Consider the following 22,659-nt stretch of genomic DNA (forward strand, 5'->3'; position numbering starts at 1 on the left):
TCTCTCTTGCACCAGAACTATGAGCATCTCCTTGTTTATGTGTGTGGCCATGAGGCTGTACTCCATGTTTCCTGGATTTTTCTAGAGGTTGCCAGGGAAATTTGCATTCCAAAGCTTCCTGACAATGCTTGATCAATTTCCTGTCACCTGGAGAATGATTGCGTATTTCTCGCAAGTCACACGCATGGTCCATGTGTTGTCCATTTTTTTCTCGCACCCATAGACTTGCATTGGCGAGACTCGGCCGATACATGGTGCAAATTGCAGCATGTTGCAATTTCACTCACACGTGTAATATGGTTGAGAAAAATAACGGGGATGGGAGCTGCCTCATAGATTAACATTGGTTCGAGTGCTATGCGATTTTTTATCGCATAGCACTCGCCCATATTCCTCTCTAGCCCTCCGTCAGGCGCAATATAGATTCTCCTCAGTTCATGCGCAATGTGCCTGACAAGCACAGGTCAGAAAACCACCTATAGTAGCTACATATTTCAATTTCAGGACTATAGAAGTAGTCAGTGACCTTCATAGGAATGTATTAAAAGAGATTACACCAAATCAGATGCAAAAAAAAACATTTATTAACCATAAACTTATTAAAACTAAAAGTACCACTTTTCGGTAGTACCGCCAAATAGGCTCCAGTTATCTTTACTTAACTATTGCTTAAATATAAAATTATGGAAAAAAAACTTAAAGGATATTGCACTTAGATGTTACTTAATTATTTTCTACTCATCTTCAGTGGTTTCAATTGCAGCAGAAGCAGCACAGGTACACTTAGAAAAGCAAGGCTGGCAGACGAAAGTTGCATGGGAAAGGCAGATTGATTCTTTACATATTTTGCAGTCATATTTAGAAAGCCTTCTGAAACCAGATACAAATGAGCAGGTAGTACAACTGCGTCTTTTAGAAGGTGGTAGAGTCGGTGTTTGTTCTGGAACGTCCTTGGGACGTCCTTAGTATTTTTATCTTTGCCCAAATAATAAGCTAGATCTGTGTCTGTTTCCTCTGTATCAGTGTCATCACCATCCTGCTCTGTTCCAGAATCAGTGTTACATTCTGCTACCTCATCTTCAGATGAAATGTCACTAGATTCCTCTAAATCCTCAGTTACTGCTGGTTCTTCCTCATCATCTTCTAACAAAAAAATCTTCATTTCTTCTAAATGAAGGGGTTTAGATGAATCATACTGTTTTCTGGCCATTGCAGCAGAAAATCTGAAGCAAGAGAGAAAGAGTATGTGTTAGGGCGCAATGTGCCTTAGAAGCCACCCTCCTTTTGTCTAAGAAAACAGTACTTATGTACACTAACTTAGCATTAATCCTTCATAAAACAAGCTAAATACACAATCGTAATGAATAAAAAAAGAAAATACTAACCTTTCAATTTGTGTTGAAATCAGGCGCAATGTGCCTGAGAAGCCAAAGTGTTGATATCTGCTCACTAGAACAGTGGTCCCCAACCTTTTTTGCACCAGGGACCGGCTTGAACCAAGACCATTCTTCCATGGCCCGGCAGGGCGGGGATGGAGGTGTGACAGGGGCGGGGCTTTGGTCATAAGGGGGCGGGGCTATGGACGCGGTTGTAGTTTAGCAGTGCATATTTATCATTTAATTATAACATTTTTAATGTGACTCAACTCACCATAGGTTTTGAATGAGTGTGAGCACCTGGCTTGTTTCTCTGTTTCAGTGGGAGCACTGGGCTACTTCTACTGATGACCGTCACTGCTAATGATGATTGGAACCTACAAGGAAATGGAGCATTGAGCACTTAAGAACAATTGTACTGGAGTACTGTACATGCTGATTATTTTCTAATCATCAGAAAATGTATGTGTGGTCCCCCCCGTCCAGCTCTGTGTGGCTCCCCCTGTTGTATGCATGGCTCCCCTGTCCCATCCTGTATACATGGCTCTGCTCCCACTCTCCCATCCTGTATACATGGCTCCGCTCCCATCCTCCCATCCTGTATGCATGGCTCTGCTCCCACTCTTCTATCCTGTATACATGGCTCCCCTGTCCCATCCTGTATGCATGGCTCCGCTCCCACTCTCCCGGCCTCCCTTGTATATATGGCTCCACTCCCACTCTCCCTCCCTTGTATATATGGCTCGGCTTCCACTCTCCCTCCCTTGTATATATGGCTCCGCTCCCACTCTCCCTCCCTTGTATATATGGCTCGGCTTCCACTCTCCCTCCCTTGTATATATGGCTCCGCTCCCACTCTCCCTCCCTTATATATATGGCTCCGCTCCCATTCTCCCTCCCCTGTGTATATGGCTCCGCTCCCATTCTCCCTCCCCTGTATATATGGCTCCACTCCCAATCTCCCTCCCTTGTATATATGGCTCCTCTCCCATTCACCCTCCCCTGTGTATATGGCTCCGCTCCCATTCTCCCTCCCCTGTGTATATGGCTCCGCTCCCATTCTCCCTCCCCTGTGTATATGGCTCCGCTCCCATTCTCCCTCCCCTGTGTATATGGCTCCGCTCCCATTCTCCTTCCCTTGTATATATGGCTCCGCTCCCATTCTCCCTCCCCTGTGTATATGGCTCCGCTCCCATTCTCCCTCCCCTGTGTATATGGCTCCGCTCCCATTCTCCCTCCCCTGTGTATATGGCTCCGCTCCCATTCTCCTTCCCTTGTATATATGGCTCCGCTCCCATTCTCCCTCCCCTGTATATATGGCTCCGCTCCCATTCTCCCTCCCGTGTATATGGCTCCGCTCCCATTCTCCCTCCCCTGTGTATATGGCTCCGCTCCCATTCTCCCTCCCTTATGGCTCCGCTCGGCTCCCCCATCCTCCCCATCATACTTACCCTCACGTCGCTGAACTTCCTTCCCATCGCTGCACGTCCCTGCATCTCGCGGCGCTTCAGCTTCTTCCTGTGCGGAGCGGTCACGTGATACCGCTCATTAAGGTCCATGAATATGGACGCCACGCCTATGGGAGATGAGTGGTGTCCATATTCATGACCTTAAATGAGCGGTAGCACGTGACCGCTCAGCGCTGGATGAAGCCGCCGCTGGATGAAGCCGCCGCGGGATGCAGGGTGAGTATCAGCTGCTGCACCGCCCCCCGGCTCCCCTTGTGTCCGCGGACCGGCAAGGGCACTGCAACGGCCTGGTGCTGGGCCGCGGACCGGCGGTTGGGGACCCCTGCACTAGAAGGTCTGCTGAGTCACTGTGATATCAGGTTTCACAGAGCATGTAGAGTCAGAAGATAACTAGGAGGGGTGGGGTTTTCTGATAAGTGGGCAAGGAGAGAGAAGTGAAACTAATTACTGTGTGCCTGTCAGATCTATTGCGCCTGACGGAGGGCTAGTGTGACTCCGGCCTTAGATGCTGTAACACCGGCATCCCTCCATTGTTCCTCTCCCTCCCTCCAGCATGGACGCCAACATGCCCTCCGCCACAGCCACTCAGTGGTGTCTCCTGCTCAAGCTTCCCCCATGGCTCCCAGGTTCCAGGGCTCGGGCATGTCACGGCAATGCGTTTAGGGTGCACGGGTTCCCCGCTTCTTATAGGTGCAGTGCGCGTACTCCAGAGGTGTCCCCAGCCTATATCTAGAAGGCATTAGGTATTTTAGTCACCCTCCTTTGTAGGGAGGTGTCTGAGCAATTTCTGTACTTAGTTTGTCGTCTACCTACTAGTCCATTGTCATGTCACTGTTACTAAACTTGTTCTGTGATCCTGTACAGGGCCGGACTGGCCATCTGGCAATTCTGTCTGGTCATAGGCTGCCTTGTTTACTACGTTGTTAACAGAATTGGTGTTCTCAAGGTACCCGTACTGTTAAGAGTTGTGACGGAACATAAAGTTGCTGACTTCGTCACTTACCCCAGCAGGCCACGAGTATCATTAGAAATATTGGTCTTGTAGAAAATCTTCCTTTCCTCCATCCAGGGTAATATTAGTAATATATCCCATCTGGTTCATGGGGATGGGGACAACATGGGCCTGTGTGATTTCAAATGCCAGGACTGAATTTGACCCCCAGTCTGTACCTGAGCCTGTACCTGTACCTGTCCAGTGATCCTGAGTCCATCCTGTCTGAGCAAGTCATTCTGTCAGAACCTGAACCCATTCTGTCCAAACCTGAATCCATTCTGTCTGAACCGGCACCAGTATCCATACTGTCAGTGATCCTGATCCTGTTCTGCTTGACACTCCGAGTCTGTATCTGTGTCTCTGACCCCTGGAGTCAGCTGCTGAAGTACCGGAGACCGCCCTGGGGTGGTACCTGGCGGATACCTGCACCTCAAGCCTAACCTCACCATCAGAGGCTCTGTGAAGACTAGGTAGTCACAAGGGTAAGCCCGGTCCATGGCGCAGTGGCTCCATACCCACCTGCGTGATAGAAACCTGTCCTAGAAGGTTAGAGGTGCCTGTGGACATGAGCAGTAGAAAACTCTTCCCCTTCTTTTCATGTGTAAAATGTGCTGAGTGTCCTGCTCATTTTTCCCTTGTAGATTGGAAGTAGATTCATATCTGCAGCATGTCAACTCTTCAAATGAATGGGAAAAGAACCTATCAAAAACGCAGGCACAAATGGGGCAAAAATCACATGTTTTTAGCAGCATTTTTCCTACCAAGAGACTAATGCTGCAAATACTTAACTAGTGCACATGTCCTAAGTAGTGCTCCTTCTTTACAACTGTACAGCACTTCTATCTATAAAATGGCTAGTGATCAGTGGTGTAACGTGAAGCTAATGGGCCCCAATGCAAAATCTCCAAAAGGGCCCCCAACTATTAAAGGTCATCAATGGTAATATTATTTTAATGTTGGCTAAAGGGACATTTTGGACCCCCTAAACTCAAGGGTCCGGATGTCATTGCAACTTCTGTACCTACTATAGTTACACCCCTGCTAGTGATGGATGAGCATGTGATCAGACCATACCAGTCAATAAACCGCATCCAATAGAAAAACACCTTTTTCATGTGCAATATTTTTCAGTTGGAAGAAACTGATGAACAGGTCTGGTCACATGCTTCTCCACTAGCAGCCATTATTGTGACAGAGGAGAACCTGTAATACCTCTATATTAGTGTTACAAAATCATATCTCCAACATGTTTGTTAAAGTATAGTGATCCAACCCTTCAAGAACCATATCCTTGAAGCTGGTTGAAGATGAGCCTTGGGCTTGTCCCCTGTTCCAATTACAGACATGACTGGTTCCAAGTGAATCTCCCTGTGCTCTTCTGAACATTGGATGAGTCGAGGAACTGCCTGCCATTTACATGTACTATTTTGGTCCGTAAATCAGTCCAAAGTAGCACATGCTGTGATTTTTTTCTGTTGGACAATCGGACCGAAAGAATAATTGTTTGTCTGAACAGCCCTATCGAATAACATGGGGTCAGTGTACTGTCAGATCAAAAATCGGATAGCACACGTCTGCTTAATACACTCATCTGCGTGAGCGCTAAGAGTAACGACTAAGGCTAGTTTCACATTAGCGTTTACGGCCGCAGCGTCGGGCATGCGCATACGTCCTTTTGACGCTGGTCCGACCGCACCAAATTGCTACAGGTTGCGTTTGGCGCTGGTCGGCGCAGCGTCAAAAGGACGCATGTGCCGCCAAACGCATACCTGCGCTCGGCCTGCGTCCCCAGTGCTAAAGATAGGGGACGCAGGACGCATGCAGCGTCATGCGCCCATAGGCGGAGCTACCAGCGGAGGCGTGGCAGGGGCGGGGCTTAGTGGCGGCCGTGCGCAGCCTGACGCTGCAGCCATAAACGCTAATGTGAAACTAGCCTAAGCGCTTATTTTTACAGAGGGACTGATCACTGGTGAATTGATCTTTTGTTTTTCTGTACACCTACAAACATTTATGGAGCACAATAACTGCGATACATACATTTCCATTCTATTCTAAATCTTTTCATAGAATAAAAGGAACTCATTGTATAAATGAAGCCAATAGAGTTTACTGATGCAGCGACCAGTAGGAGTGATGTTTATGCAGTGTAGGCGTTAAACATCTCAGCACCAATAGACGAGACAAAGGAATACGTTTATCACAGAGATTGTGTTGGTAGTTGATTCAGGACAATAATGTGCTCATTATCACTAGCACTGTTCACATCATATGTGTGTAATAAATTATTAGGTTATTTTGTTGCATGCACCTAGTGACCAGGCCCAATTCACTGCACAATGGGAAAGGCAAGCTGCCTGGCTCAACTAAAGCAGCCTGGCAGTGATTCACTTATCTCTCTCCATTTAAATAAATATGCCTATGATAAGGTAAAATAAACGGCTGTTAAATGTGCCGACAACTATTGCTTAAGAATGGTCAATTATACCGCTTACGTAATCTTCAGTTAAATTTGTTTTACATTTGCATGCAATCTACAGTACTGTTTCATAAAAGCAACCACTTAGCATGTTGGCCCCATCTGGTTAAAAAGACAAGTCTGTGTAGTTCTGGAGAGCCATCACATACTGTAGGTCAGCTTAGCTCCAAGGTTAACGCTCCAATACACATTAGTCAAAAGTCGACCAAACCCCCTATTGGGGAGGTCTCAGACAACCATTTAACTTGTATGTGTCTCTCCCGACTCTTCCCTGACAGAAGTGTAAAGTTGCCAAGAGCAGTAGTCATGACCAAGTTGCTGTCTGTTAAATTCTGGCACTTTACAGGAAAGCAGTGTCCCAGTCCCAGTGTCCTATCGAGTGTGGGGTGCATCACAGTCACTTGTAGAGCACAGGTCTCCACTGTCTCCGGGCCTCCATCCTCAGGAGCCGCGCACATAATCCAGGGGACACCAAGTTCATTGCAACAAGCACCTTTTACTGGTCAGTTCAAGTTCATTAGGTTATAACATGTGGGATAAGGCACAAAACTTCATACACTACCATTCAAAAGTTTTGGGTCACTTAGAAAGTCTTAGTTACTCACCGGTTAACGGTGTTTTTCGGAGTCCATGACAGCACCACCTGAGAGAGGGGATCCGCCCTTCAGGAACAGGAAACCTACAGATACAAAAGGGCGGCACCTCTCCCACGCATCAGTTGGATTACAGAGCACAAGAGGACCACAATGGTTAATAGCATAATTTATATACAATACTTTTACACAACTATTCCTTACCAGTGTACATACAAGAGGAAGAAGTGCACACCCAAATTAAACTAAAGGGAGGGAATATACGGGTGCTGTCATGGACTCCGAAAAACACCGTTAACCGGTGAGTAACTAAGACTTTATCGGTCATCCATGACAGCACCACCTGAGAGAATTACAGAGAGTAAACCTATTTAGGGAGGGACTACAGCCTGCAGCACCCTTATACCAAAGGAGAGGTCTGTGTAAGCACCCAAGTCTAGCCTATAATGACTATAAAAGGTGCTCGGAGAGGACCAAGTAGCCGCCTTACATATCTGGTCAATGGAAACTTCTGATCTCTCGGCCCACGAGGTCGCCATGGCTCTGGTGGAATGCACCCTCAGCTTCCGGGGTGGCGACCTGCCCTTTGAGGTGTATGCTATTGAGATCGCTTCTCTAATCCACCTGGCTAGTGTATTTTTTGACGCTCTACAACCTTTCCTAGGGCCTTGATGGGAGACAAACAGGGCATTATCTTTTTTCCAGGGATCGGTAACTGCCAGATATTCTATGAGGCATTTCCTAACATCCAAGGTGTGAAGTTTCTCTTCCTTCTCATTAGCTGGATTAGGGAGGAAAGATGGAAGGACTATCTCCTGTGTCCTATGAAAGCTGGAAACTACCTTAGGTAAATACGCCAGATCAGGTCTGAGTATTACCCTATCGTCCTTGAACTGTAAATAAGGAGGACGTCTAGATAATGCCTGGATGTCGCTTACCCTACGAGCTGAGGTTAGAGCTACCAGGAAGGCTACTTTGAGGGACAGGTTTTTTATGGAAGCTGATGAGATAGGTTCGAATGGGGCTTCTGTCATAGCCGTGAGGACTAGGTTCAAGTCCCACGGCATGAATCTATCTTTCGCTATTGGCCTGGATCTACCTGCTGCCTTAATGAATCTACTGATCCAGTAATTACCCGCGATGTTGCAGCTAAAGAGGGCCCCCAAGGCTGATACTTGTACTTTAAGGGTACTAGTGGAGAGCCCCCATATCCAGACCTTTCTGATAGTTTTACAGGTGCCGAACCGCCAGCGACCACTCCAGAGTTCTGCAGGTATTTTTTCCAAATTCTGACATAGATTTTGGTAGTGATGACTTTTCTACTTTTAAGTAGGGTGTTAATTAGGTCTGGGGAGAAGCCTTTTTCTCTCAGCAGTGTCCGTTCAAACTGCACGCCGTCAGATGTAGGCCAGCCACCTGAGGATGGAACACTGGGCCCTGGGATAGGAGATCCGGGATGTCCGGAAGGACCCAAGGGTCGGACACCTACATGGTCCTGAGGCAAGAAAACCAAGCCCTCCTGGGCCAAAATGGAGCAATAACTATCACCCTTGCTCTGTCTCTCCTGATTTTCTTCATCACCAGGGGGAGTAGCGATAGGGGAGGGAAGGCGTATGCTAGCCCGAAGTCCCACTTTATCAGAAAGGCAACTACCGCCAGGGGGTTCTCTCTGGGAATTAGGGAGCAAAATTGTTTTAATTTTCTGTTTCCCTGGTAGCGAAGAGGTCTACCTCTGGTTGTCCCCACTTTTGTATAATCAGGTCGAAGATGGAGGTGTTTAGGGACCATTCTCCTTGTTTTAGTGGATTGCGGCTTAGGAAATCTGCTGTGATATTTTCCTTCCCTTTTATATGTAGAGCTGTTAAAGATTGAAAATGCTGCTCTGCTAGCCGGAACATTCGTTCTGCCACATTCATCAGGGGTTTGGAACGAGTCCCGCCTTGGTGGTTGATATAAGCCACGGTGACCTGATTGTTGGAGAACACTCGCACATGATGGCCCTGTAGATACACAAGTAGCTCCTTAGCTGCCTGCTCTACTGCTGTCAACTCTTTCAGGTTAGATGACATTTCTATCTGATGATGCTCCCATAGGCCCTGGACTAGGATCTCCCCCATATGAGCCCCCCAACCGGTAGGGCTAGCATCCGTGGTGATTATGCGGGATATGTCATACTCCCAGGGGACCCCTTTGGATAAATTATCCTTGTCTAGCCACCACTCTAGGGACTCCCTTGTGTTTCGGGACAAGGTTAGCTGGCCCTCTAAGTAACCCTCAAGGATTCTTTGATGCCTTAAGACCTCGCCCTGCAGTTTTCTTGTATGAAACTGTGCCCACTGGAGTGCCGGGATACAGGACGAGAGGGAACCCAGAAGGGACATGGCTTTCCTGAGGGACATGGTGGGGTTATTGCAAGCATTCAGGACCTGATAGTGTAGGCGAACAAGCTTCTCCGGGGGCAGACAGCATTCCTGTTTCTCAGAATCTAGGATCAGGCCCAAGAATTGTTGGACTCTCACCGGCTGTAACTGAGACTTTTTAATGTTAAGCAGCCATCCTAACCCCTCTAGGGCAGACATTGCCCTTTGTAGCTGTTCCAAACAATGTTTTGCTGTTTTCCCTACGATCAGGAAGTCATCTAAGTAGGGGATCACAAGAATGTCTGATTCACGTAGATGGGCCATAACTTCCGCTACTACTTTGGTAAACACACGGGGAGCGACTGCCACCCCAAAGGGGAGGGCCGCATATTGGAAATGTTGGACTGACCCATCCAGCTGAACCGCCACTCTGAGAAACCGCTGATGAGCTGCATGAATGGGAATATGGTAGTAAGCATCCTTTAAATCTAACACCACCATAAAACAGTTTTGAAACAGCAATTTTATTGTTGATTTAATTGTCTCCATCTTAAACGGGCGTATGACCAGGAATTCGTTGAGGGATTTAAGATTTATTATAGTCCTAAAGGACCCGTCTGGTTTACGGACCAGGAACAGGGGGGAGTAAAACCCTTTCCCCGTTTCTCCCTCTGGGACCACCGTTAGGACCCTCTTGCAGCAGAGATCATGCACCTCGGCCTCCAGGGCAGCTTGTTCTGGTGTGGAAGACCTGAGCGGGGTGACCTTAAATCGATCTTGGGGAACCCGGGCGAATTCTAGGCGTAGACCCGCAGCTATCACCCCCAGTATCCATTTGCTATTGGAAATCATGGACCAGGCTGGGTAGAAGGCAGCTAGTCTCCCCCCTACTGGAGCAACTAGTCATTGGGCTGGTTTTTTAGTGTCACGTGCTGGACCTTCTTGACGCCCCCCTCCTCCGAACATGAAACCTGTACCTCTCCTTCTTTTGTCATCCCATCTGCCCTGATCTCTGGACGGCCTTCTACGGAAATAGCCTTTCCTGGTAAAGGGACGTCTGTAAGAAGGATTCGGTAGACTGGGGAACTTCTTTTTATCATCCCCGGCATTCTCTAAGAGTTCATCCAAGACTGGGCCAAACAGATATTCACCCTCACATGGAATGGAGCAGAGTCATGATCTGGCCTGGATATCCCCCGGCCAGCATTTTAACCAAAGGGCCCTTTGAGCTGCGTTAGATAAACTCGCAGTTCTAGCTGCCATCCTCGCAGAGTCCGCTGAAGCATCAGCCAAAAAAGCTGCCGCACTTTGGATGATTGGCAGCGGTTTCCGGATAGATGCTCTTGTGACTCCGTCCTTTAGTTGGGAATCCAATTGGTCTAGCCAGACCATCATGGTTCTGGCCGTGCATATGGCAGCTATCGCTGGTCTTAGAGCACCTGCTGACATCTCCCATGTTCCCTTCAAAAAAGAATCCGCTTTCTTATCCAGGGGGTCTTTTAAGGAGGCCATGTCGTCAAAGGGTATGGAGGATTTTTTGGAGGCTTTGGCTACTGCCGCATCCAGCTTAGGGGCCTTATCCCATCTGTTTACCACTGGGTCATCAAACGGGTAACTCCGCTTGAAGGCAGGAGGTAAGGAGCCCCTTTTTTCAGGTCTCTTCCATTCCCTATCTATTAGGCTCTGGACGTTTTCATTTAATGGAAAGGCCTTCCGCTTCCTGGGATCTAGACCTCCGAGCATCACGTCCTGAGCTGAAAGTTCCGGTTTTGTCTCTGCTACCCCCATGGTGGACCTTATTGCTTTAACTAGCTTATCCATCTGGTCTAAGGGGAAGCAGAATCGACTCGAGTCTTCCTCCGAAGAAGACAAAGTGGAGGCCGGGGAATCTGAAGAGTCATCGATCTATAGGGCGGTCGAAGACTCCGAACCTGAGAAACTAAATTCTCTTCCCCTAGAAGAATCCTTTTTAGATAGGGCCTTTATCTCTGTCCTGATTATGTCCCTCAGGCTTGTGGTGAAGTCCGGCATTTCTTCCGCTACCTGTATGGACGGGGGAGAGTGTAAGGGCCTGTCAATCTACCCCTGGGCCAACGTCCCCTTCCACCCCTACCGTTTGTCTCACGCATGGCTGACACAACTTTTTAGGGTGGCCGTCCGGCAAGGGGCAACTACAGAGAGCACATTCCCTGTGCTTCTGTTTTCCCGTAGCTTTCTTCCCCTGCGAAAGAAACATAAGGGAATACTGCATCAGGGTACATTCACGGAGATCTCTTACCCATGCAGATGAGGCAGGTACCGGATCATGGAGGGAGGCAGGAGGGTCCTTTAGCCTGGTGGAACTTCTGTGGCTTTGTTCGCCCGTCCGTTTCTTCTTCTGCTGGCCACTCACATGTGGTTTCACTGTGGCCTGTTTCTGTGGGTGCTCCTGCACCTCGTCCAGCTGCTGTATGGGGGCTTCTGTCGTATCCATCGCTGGGCCTTCAGAAGCACCCCAGCAGCGTCACCTCCTGCCTTTTAGGGCCTCCTTGTCCGGGTCAGCAGGGTTCTGGCGCGGCACCTCCCACCCGGGACCTCCCCCCGCGACCTCCCCCCGCATGCTCTGGCCATCCCCCCCTGCCCCGGGCACCGCGCGACGCCCAGTACCGTCGCGCACATGTGGCGCACGCAGGAAGCCGGCCGGCACCCGACTTCCGATTTTGGCGTCCCCGGCCCTGCCCCCTCCGCCGCGTCACTTCCGCCGCCCGTCTGGGGCCTGCAGGGAGCGCACAGAGGGAGCCGGCACGGCGCCACCGGCTCAGGCAAGGCCACAGCCCCCACGCGCGCCGGCCTGCGCCCGCCGACCAGGCGCCACCGCCGGCCCGGAGAGGAAGAGAGACCGGACCACGGGGAGAGCGCACCAGGAGGGGCCCGAGACATACATACCTCCTGGTGCTGGCATTATGGAGGCGGCTGTCCACCGGACCCTTGCTCCACCTGCTCTTACCACCGTCGTGGCGACCTACCCGGCCCCACCGTGGCGCTTCCAGGGACCCGAGCTTGACCGAGGTAGGAGACCCCCTCGCTACCTGGGTCGGTCAGCCGGCCTGGGAATCCCTCGGCGACTCCATGATGGACGATCTGAAGGAAGTCCCGTCCTCTAGGAACAGGAAACCAACTGATGCGTGGGAGAGGTGCCGCCCTTTTGTATCTGTAGGTTTCCTGTTCCTGAAGGGCGGATCCCCTCTCTCAGGTGGTGCTGTCATGGACGACCGATAAATTTCCTTATTTTTGAAGGAGAAGCACAGTTTTTTCCAATGAAGCTAACATTAAATGATTCAAAAATACACTGTATACATTGTTAATGTGGTAAATGACTATTCTAGCTGCAAACATCTGGTTTGTAATGCAATATCTACATAGGTGTATAGAGGCCCATTTCCAACAACCATCACTCCAGTGTTCTTATGGTACTTTGTGTTTGCTAACTGTTTAAGAAAGCTAATGGATGGTTAGAACACCATTGAAAACCCTTGTGCTAGTATGTTACCACAGCTGAAAACAGTTTGGCTGATTAGAGAAGCTATAAACCTGACCTTCCTTTGAGCTAGTTGAGAATCTGTATTATTACATTTGTTGTTTCCATTAAACTCTCAAAATGGCCAGAAAAAAAGAACTTTCATGTGAAACTCGACATTCTATTCTTGTTCTTATAAATGAAGGCTATTCCATGCGAGAGATTGCCAAGAAACTGAAGATTTCCTACAACGGTGTGTACTACTCCCTTCAGAGGAGAGCACAAACAGGCTCTAACCAGAGTAGAAAGAGAAGTGGGAGGCCGCGCTGCACAACTGAGCAACAAGACAAGTACATTAGAGTCTGTAGTTTGAGAAATCGACGACTCACAGGTCCTCAGCTGGCAGCTTAATTAAATAGTACACGCAAAACGCCAGTGTCAACTTCTACAGTGAAGAGGCGACTCCGGGATGCTGGCCTTCAGGGCAGAGTGGCAAAGAAAAAGCTATATCTGAGACTGGCTAATAAAAGGAAAAGATTAATATGGGCAAAAGAACACAGACATTGGACAGAGGAAGATTGGTAAAAAGTGTTATAGACAGACAAATCCAAGTTTGAGGTGTTTGGATCACAAAGAAGAACATTTGTGAGATGCAGAACAACTGAAAAGATGCTGGAAGAGTGCCTGATGCCATCTGTCCAGCATGGTGGAGGTAATGTGATGGTCTGGGGTTGCTTTGGTGCTGGTAAAGTGGGAGATTTGTACAAGGTAAAAGGGATTTTGAATAAGGAAGGCTTTCACTCCATTTTGAAACGCCATGCCATACCCTGTGGTATCATCACAATGACCCAAAGAACACCTCCAAATTAAGCAAGAACTATTTAGGGAAGAAGCAAGCAGCTGGTATTCTATCTGTAATGGAGTGGCCAGCCCACTCACCAGACCTCAACCCCATTGAGCTGTTGTGCGAGCAGCTTGACTGTATGGTACGCAAAAAGTGCCCATCAAGCCAACCAACTTGTGGGAGGGGCTTCTGGAAGCATGGGGTGAAATTTCTCCAGATTACCTCAGCAAGTTAACTGCTAGAATGCCAAAGTTCTGCAATGCTGTAATTGCTGCAAACGGAGCATTCTTTGACGAAAGCAAAGGAGAAAATTATTATTTCAAATAAAAATCTTTTTTTTCAACCTCGTAAATGTCTGGACTAGGTTTGAAATCATTTGGCAACTCATTTGATTAATAAAAGTATGAGTTTTCATGGAAAACACAAAATTGTATGGGTGACCCCAAACTTTTTAACGATAGTGTATTTCTTACTTACTTAGTACAACACATCTTCAGCCCTACCACTCATTCATCCTGGACCATCCCTAAGCCATCTAACTCTGTCAGCCTCCTGATTTTCCTGTCCACTTCAGGAGTGCACACGGAATCCATTACCTTCCTTCTATACAGGTCCCTGTCCATTTTTCCCTGTATGCCAGAAGATACGATGTGCCCGCCAGACCTTGGGCTCTGGACATGACAAGAGCATCCGCTCGGGATTCCAGTATGATGTTCCACTGCCTCAAACAAATGGTACGACCAGGAAGTGCCCTCTTTTTACTAACACTAGTCTCTACCCACTGTAGGCTAGTATTATATATTAACTGTGTCTTATCCTTCTGAAATCAGCTAACTAACATCAATGTATCTAAGTAACTTATCACTAACTGTCTTATCCGTTTATCACTACCTTGTGTCCTTAAAAATTAACAAAAAAGTTGCACTCTGTAGTGCTAAAGCATTTCAATATGAAATCTATGAAATATGAATAGCAGACCTACTTATGGATACTAAGAAAAAACTGAGACACTTAGCATATAATTTGGCCAATTCATTCATGCCCAGCAGCTAACAACATGGTGGTCTCAGATCTGATGGGTCCTAACGTGTCTAGTGTGAATACCTCTCTAAGACTGAAGTCTGAATTTCTGGGTACATGTGAATACCTCTCTTCTAAGTCTGAATTTAAGGGTAGGTAAGACCCTGCTGCAATTAAAATCCACCATATGCTGAAGGGCGGAGTGCTCGGCCAGAGATCTAATATAGAAATGACAAAAGACTGACTGCCACTTCCAAGCTGGTGTGAACAGGTGCATGTGAGAAGCAGCCATCTCCATATGCAATATATAAAAAAAGTTGCACCCTGTGGTCTCAGATCTGCTGGGTCTTATGAGTTTAGTGTTTTAACTGCTCTTAATATGCACCTGATCACTAGCTTTGAAGTGCCGGTCAGTCAATTCAGACTTCAGTCTTAGGCTAGGTTCAGATTAGGATTTGGAGGCTGTGTACTTCCTCCGTTAAGCCCCGCCTACTTCCACATACGTCTGCATGCATCCTGCGTACCTATCTTTAACATTGGGTACGCAGGACATGCAGATGTATGCGGATGCGTTGTTATGACGCGCCCGATGACAGCACGGGAATGCAACAAGTTGCGTTTTGCACAGACGACGGGCGCCTCAAAATAACGCATCTGCATACATCCACATACATCCGCATGTCCTGCGTAACCAATGTTAAAGATAGGTACCAGGACGTATGCGGAAGTAGGCGGGGCTTAATGGAGGAAGTACGCAGCCCTCCACAGAGCCCCTGAACGCTAATCTGAACCTAGCCTTAGAGAGGTATTCACACTAGACACGAAGGACCCAGCAGATCTGAGATCGCCTTGTCGTTGGCTAATGGGCAAGCATGAATTGACCAAATTGTGTGCTAAGCGCCTCAGTTTTTTCCTAGTATCCATAAGAAGTATTGCTATTCATATTTCATATATTTCATATTGACATGCTTTAGCACAATACAGTGCAACTTTTTTTGCTTATTGTATATGGAGATGGCTGCCAGTCAGTCTTTTGTCATTACCTTATATTCTAAGTTCTGAGTTATGTGTTACCCTATGCTATCCTATGCCATACACTATTTATATTGTATATTAACATTTTACATTACCTTAACACAGTGTATGTAATATCTTGTGACACTGTACACATATACTGTACATTTGATGTCTTCAGAGCAGGGGCATACATAGAAATCATCATCAGAAGTTCTATTTGCCCTGCTCCCGCCAAAACAACGTAATATTCAGCAGAGTCACAGAAGAGCATATCTCACAACTTTGCAGCCCTTACAAAGTAATTTTCCTCCTCCTCCTCCTTATAGTCCTCCATACAGTACTACGGATACCATATAGTCGTCAATACAGTATTATGTGTACCACACAGTCCTCCATACAATATTATGGGCACCACATAGTCCTCCATACAGTATTATGGGCACCACATAGTCCTCTATACAGTATTATGGGCACCACATAGTCCTCCATACAGTATTAGGGGCACCACACAGTGCTCCTTACAGTATTAGGGGGTATTATTGGGTTAAAAAAAAGACACAGCCAGAAAAAAAATATTTTAATTAAATAAAACATTACACAGTTTTCCATCTTTTTATTGCACACCTAATTCCCTGAAGCCATCGATCTCCTGTAAAAAATTTAAAATAATAAACAAAAATACAACCTGGTCCGACGTAATCCCTTTAATAACGAGTATACCACGATGATCTCCCCTATAGAGCAGTCCCATCAGCAGATGTGACCGCTCTATAAGGCCTCCGATGACAATGACCGGAGATAACCTTCCTGCAGTGTATCATCGGAGTTAAGCCTCTCACTTTACTGCACTACAGCATGAGAAAATTCTCACGCTGCGGTGCCGCAAGTGACAGGATGAACTCAGATGACCTGTTAGCGGCGGAGTGATACAGTGTGGAGGATTATCTCCGTCATTGTATCACCGGAGCTCCTGGAGAGTGGTTGCATCTGCTGATGTGACAGCTCTCCATGAGAGATCGTCATGAGACAATCGTTATTAATTGGATTTCGTCAGACACAGGGAGTATATTGTTTGTTTATTATTTTAATTTTATTTACAGATGATCAATGGATTTGGGGATTAGGTGTATATGGTAAATATGTGTGCTTTATGTGTACTATATGTGCTTTTTTTTTTAACACTCAACACATTAACCGGATGATAGGCTACTACTTTGCCATAATTGGCCAATGGTGTCACTGTGGCAGGCATAGCCGGATGGGACTAGTAGTCACATTGGACGATGTCTGTGTCATGATCCTGTGTTGGATCTGGCGGTATTAAATGCATTAAGTGAACTTTTTATCCTTTGGTTTCAAAGTGTGTCATGATAGCCCCCGGTGGCCATTAGAATTATCACACGTGGTGTCGTTCATTCTAAGTTGCCCGGTGGTGGGGAATGGTATCGCACCTTAGGTTTAGGTTAATGTTCACTTAATTATGGATCAGGTGTGACACCCTATAAAGGTGTGCTCAGGGTGTTCACTCACGGCCTGTGATATTGTGAGTTTGTTTTCACTCTGAGTTGGAGAGCCTGGAGGAAGGATGGAGCTGGTGAGGAGTCCTGCGCAGCTTAGCCAGGGGGGACGTGTTTCAGCTATGGTGTCTGGACGAAGGGCTGGCATGGCGTGGTGGAGTCGCAGTGATGGTGTCAGCGGGAAGTGTCTGCATGGGCTGGTGGAGTGGCGACTATGGAGAGTGGCACTCACCATGTGGGACTTGGCTGCTGAACTGGACTCAAGCATGCTCGACTTCGGGTCAGAAGCTGAACTCATCCTTGGGACTCTGGTTCTAAGCAGCTGCAACTGGTGGTGGACTCTGCTCCAAGGCTGCACTAAGGTGAAGGATCCTGTTATGGTGATGGATCCGGGTGGAGGAGAAGATGCACTCAGGTGGAGGGCTCTGTTGCTGGGAGTGCACGCAGCAGAGCAAAGCTAAGTGGTGTTTCCCCTGTATTGTCTCTTTCCTCATGTGTGTTATTAGTGCAGTGGTGGGATTAGTCTCCGCACCGACCCATTCCCTAGTGAGGGTTTAGGGTCAGGGTGAGCAAGGGCATTAAGGTACGCGTGCGGCGACAGGTGCGGAGCCTGTTTAGGGAATGTAAGGAGTGCAGGGACACTGGCTCAGGGGAGCTTAGGAGGTCTCCATGTCCCCTTCCCTATCACAGGGCCCACCATTGTTAAAGTTTCCCAGGTTCCCCCTTTATTATTTGATTATTGTATGTATAACGTGTAATACCTAAATTCGCCAGGTGGAGGCGGCGTATCCACCTGCACGTTTTATTATTTAAATGCGCCCCACTGGAGGCGGTGTTTCCAGGGTCACGTGTGTTATGGGTTCGCCTTACGGAAACATCTGCGTCCAGACACACAGTGACCATGACAGTCTGCCTATACACAGACACACAGCCCCGCAGACCCCCTCACACAGACACAGATTCATGCAGACCTCCGCACACACATACACGCACATAGCTCCGCCCACACACTTCCCTCCTCCCGATCTGCAGCATCTCTAGCACCCACATCCACAGCAAATCCGCAGATGTTTTTTACATCTGCAGTTTTGCTGTGGATGTGCCTGACTCAATGGAAGTCAATGGGTGCAGAAACGCTGCAGATCTGCAAGAATGATCGACACGCTGCAGAAAAAAAAATGCTGCGTTTCTACGTGGATTTTTCCACACCATGTGCACAACACTTCTTAATTTCCCATTTACTATCATTGGCTGTGCACTACACTGTGGATATGATGCGAATCCGTGAGGCCAAAACCGCTGCGGATCCGCATCTCAGGCTGCAACGTGTGCACACAGCCTAAGGCTATGTGCCCACGTAGCGATTCTCATGCAGAATAAACCTGAGCAGAATTGCACACCCTGCTCCCGGGAAAACGCATGCGGTTTTTGACAAGCGTTTGTCAAGCATTTTTGCATTCGTTTTCCCATGCGGTTTTGCCCATATAATTGATGGTATGTGGAATCGCGGGCAATTCCGCAAAATTAATGAACATGCTGCGTTTTTTACCGCTAAGCAATTCAGCAGCGGTAAAAAACGCACCATTGGCACAACATGTGCGTTTTCTATTAAAAATGCATGGAACGCAGCATGTTGCATTTCGGCGTGCACAGCGCACCTTTAAAAGTGCGCAGCGCACGCCAAAATCCTACTAGCGCACGGCCAGCGCACGATCTGCGCACCCTATGCTAAAGATAGGGTCCGCAGATCGCAAGCGTCCATGTGCGATAGTAGGCGGCGATGACCGGATGGGGCGGGCAGGGAGTTGGCAGGGGGCGGGGCTTAGCGGCGCCATGTGCTGCGTCGAATAAACGCTAGTGTGAAACGCCTAAGGGCATAAAAATTCAAGGTTGGAAAACTGCGAAATTTTCGCCAATTTCTGTCTTTTTCACAAAGAAATACAAGTTATTTGAATGAAATTTTACCACTAACATGAAGTACAATATGCCACGAGAAAACAATGTCAGAATCACCAAGATCCTTGGAAGCGTTTCAGAGTTATTACCTCATAAAGGGACAATGGTCAGAATTGTAAAAATTGGCCCGGGAGTTAACGTGCAAGCCACCCTTGGTAGTGAAGGGGTTAATGTGAATTGCTGAAGAAGAAAGTAACAGAAGTGTCAGACCAAACAGTACATTGCAGTTTTTGGTGCACAGACTATGGTAAAAGTGCCCATGTTGTCTGCCAAATCTAAAAGAACATATGCGACCTGCACATAAGCATCAGAGCTGGACCATGGAGCAATAGAACGAGGTGGCTGATCTAATGAAACACTATTATTACTTTTATAACCTGAGGACAGACAAGGAAAGAGATGGCACCAGGAGGCACATTAGGTAGAGGGCAAGGTAACAGATATGTTGTGATGCTCTTTGGCAATGTTCTTATGAGAATCCTTGGGTTTTGTCATTCATGTGGATGCTACTTTGACACATACCACAAACTTAAAGAGAATCTGTCACCAGGATTTTTCCCCACAAACTATTTAAGACAGGGGTCCTCAAACTACGGCCCACGGGCCACATGTGGCCCTCCGAGGACTTTTATCCGGCCCCCTGGGCTCGGCCGACATTGAACTTCTCTGCAGTTCAAGGCCGGCGGACCCTGAAATCACGGGCAGAACAACGAGGCACCAAGGAAAGGCATTGCGCAGCCCTCTGTATGCAGCGAGCACACACAGATGACGTGATTGTCATCACACCGCGTGCCTGGCCTGATGACGCCACGCCGGCTGTGCCTGTGCTGGAAGAAGACGGAGACCAGCAGGCGCCTCTTCAGAGCAGCGGGAGACATAGGTGAGTACAGTTTTTTTCTTTTTTTTTTAACACCGGGTCCTATTGGGGACCTTTACCTGCCTATTGGGGACCTTTACCTGCCTGTTGGGGACATATGCTGTCTATTGGGGTCCTATGTTGCCTACTGAGGACCTATGCTGCCTATTGGGGAAATGTACCTGTCTATTGGGGACCTATGCTGCCTATTTTGGACATTTACCTGCCTATTGGGGACCAATGCTGCCTATTAGGACATTTACCTGCCTATTGGGGACCAATGCTGTCTATTAGGACATTTACCTGCCTATTGGGGACCTATGCTGCCTATTGGGTACATATACTGCCTATTGGGACATTTACCTGCCTAATAGAGACCTATGTTGCCTATTGAGGACATATGCTGCCTATTGGGATATTTACCTGCCTATTAGGCTATTAGGAACCTATGCTGCCTATTGGGGACCTATGCTGCCTATTGGGACATTTACCTGCCTATTAGGAACCAATGCTGCCTATTGGAGACCTATGCTGCCTATTGGGGACATTTACCTGCCTATTGGGACCTATGCTGCCTATTAGGGACATTTACCTGTCTATTGGGGACTCTTCACACCACACCAGTCTGAGCCTGAGGTTAAAGTGGAGTTCCACCAATATGGGCACTGATGAGGCTGCATTGATGGGCATTGATCAGATGGCATTGATGGGCAGTGCAGTTTGTATGTCTCTGTGTGGGCAATTTTATTGCTGGTATATTGTTTTTGTAGCGCTGTATATATATTGGTATTTTACTAATAGTGCTTTGGAATCCCTAGGAAACAATGATATCAAGAAAGAGAAAAATTGCTTCACTTGTTATGACTAGCAGTGACAAATATGGAACCGAACATTGACCATCTCATTAGCCAAAAGCAGGCCCATAGTTCCAATTTAAATACTGGTAAGCTTGTTGATTTAACTTTACTTGTTCTTTATTTTAAATATTGTTTTTGTTCCTGTTTTGTTTTTTACTTCAAAATAAGATATGTGCAGTGTGCATAGGAATTTGTTCATCGTTTTTTTAAACTATATTCCGGCCCTCCAATGGTCCGAGGGACCGTGAACTGGCCCCCTGTTTAAAAAGTTTGATGACCCCTGATTTAAGAGCTTGCAAATGCAGTTCTTTAAAAAGAAAAAGTCCAGCAATAACTTTACATAGCCAGTCTGTTCCTCCATTCATGAGAAATCAGTGTTTCAATTAATGTGCAAATAAAGAGCTATTGGTAGATCTGAAGTCTCGGTCACTCCAGCTCTATTACCTGCCGAGTGCCGCCTCCTCCAGCTTGACTGACAACTCCTTTTGCCTGAAGTCACACAGCATAGAGGCTGTCAGTCAGCAAGAGGAAACAGGGAGTAGAGCTGGAGTGACAGAGGCTTTAGACTAACAAATAGCTCTCCAACTGTATTTGCATGTCAGTTCTAAAGCTTACACATCAGTATAAGTGGAACAGACTGGCCATATAAAAATATTGCTGGACTTGTCTTTGATAGAGCGACATGCTCATATAATTAGTTACAATGGGTGAATTCCTGCTGACAGATTCCCTTTAAACATTGTTGCAGAGCAAGTACTTCCTTTCATGGCAATAGTATTTCTTATTGGCAGTGTCCTTTTCCAGCAGCATAATGTGCCCTGCCGCTACAAAGACAGAATTTAAATATAGAAAGAAACCTGACAAAAGGCGTCCTGTAAGTGGAAATATTAAAAAACTCTTTACTTTTGAAAGAATGTGCTGTACACGCTACAGGACTGTCAAGCATATCCGGCACAGAATCAGTTAACAGAGCTTTGGTTAGCGAGGACGATCTTGTTGGTCGGCCTGTCTGTCATTCTAGCTGCAGCCAATGTGTTGCTGTGCAGACAGTGAGTCACTGGTAATCGCACACCAGCACGTCCTCTATTAAAGGAACATGAATAAATGAGTGAGTAAAGCCACATCTGTTGCACTTTTATATTGTTTCATGTTATGTTTTTGCTCGCTTCCTAACAATCTAGTTTTCCAGTATTGTCTACGTGTAATTGTGCTCGTGTTGTGCTCAGTGCGGAAGGACGCATTGGAATCAGACTGCTTTACTCGACTTTTTGCTGATTAGACTTTAGTACTATTTTTAAGGCTTTCATTTCCTATCCTGAGAGCGTTAAACTTTCCTTAGTCGACAAATAAGTAAGTTCTTATGGTTTCCTAAATTCACAAGGGATTTTTTTGTGGGCTCCCCAGCTTCCTCCCACACTCCATAAACATGCTCATTTCAATTAATTTCTTTGGATCTTGGGGTTTTACTATCTTAGAGACTTAAAGCCCCTCAGCCCCATTTTGTAAGGAGAGGTGGTGCAACGTCAATCCTGTAAATAACTCCTGAGGTTGCTCCAATCCAACGGGTCTCGGGCAATTCTTTATGGGCTCACCTGTATATAGACTGTAGAAAAGAAGGGTAAATCCCTTAAAAGGTTTTTTTTCCCAGAGAAAGGGAACCTATAACCTGAATGCATTCTTTGTGCAAAATCAAGAAACACATGTTAGTGTAACATTACTAGCAATAAAAAATAAACTTCAAACCCATCTCATAAAGTGCTCATTAACATATGCCATCACTTCATGATCGGTGAGGGTTAGACTTCTGGTGCCCCAACAATCATGAGAA

The 22,659-nt window shown here is 47.0% G+C and overlaps 1 protein-coding gene across 3 annotated transcripts in view; it reads left to right on the forward strand.

Annotated features, from left to right (window-relative positions):
• Nucleotides 1-22,659, forward strand: part of DAO (D-amino acid oxidase) — a 142,019-nt gene that overhangs the window by 20,223 nt on the left and 99,137 nt on the right. The window contains exon 2 of one of the 3 annotated variants that reach the window (XM_073582591.1): nt 20,793-20,917. The exons of 1 other annotated variant lie outside the window; for it this stretch is intronic. The gene's annotated coding sequence lies outside the window, so the exon portion shown is untranslated. Of the gene's footprint in view, nt 1-20,792; nt 20,918-21,830; nt 21,940-22,659 lie in introns of those variants that run through there. One more of the 3 variants, XM_073582592.1, reaches the window with a different exon arrangement.

This window comes from Dendrobates tinctorius, unplaced genomic scaffold (genome assembly GCF_039654945.1).
Source record: "Dendrobates tinctorius isolate UK_male_01 unplaced genomic scaffold, ASM3965494v1 ptg000073l, whole genome shotgun sequence".
Classification (NCBI taxonomy): Eukaryota; Metazoa; Chordata; class Amphibia; order Anura; family Dendrobatidae; genus Dendrobates; species Dendrobates tinctorius.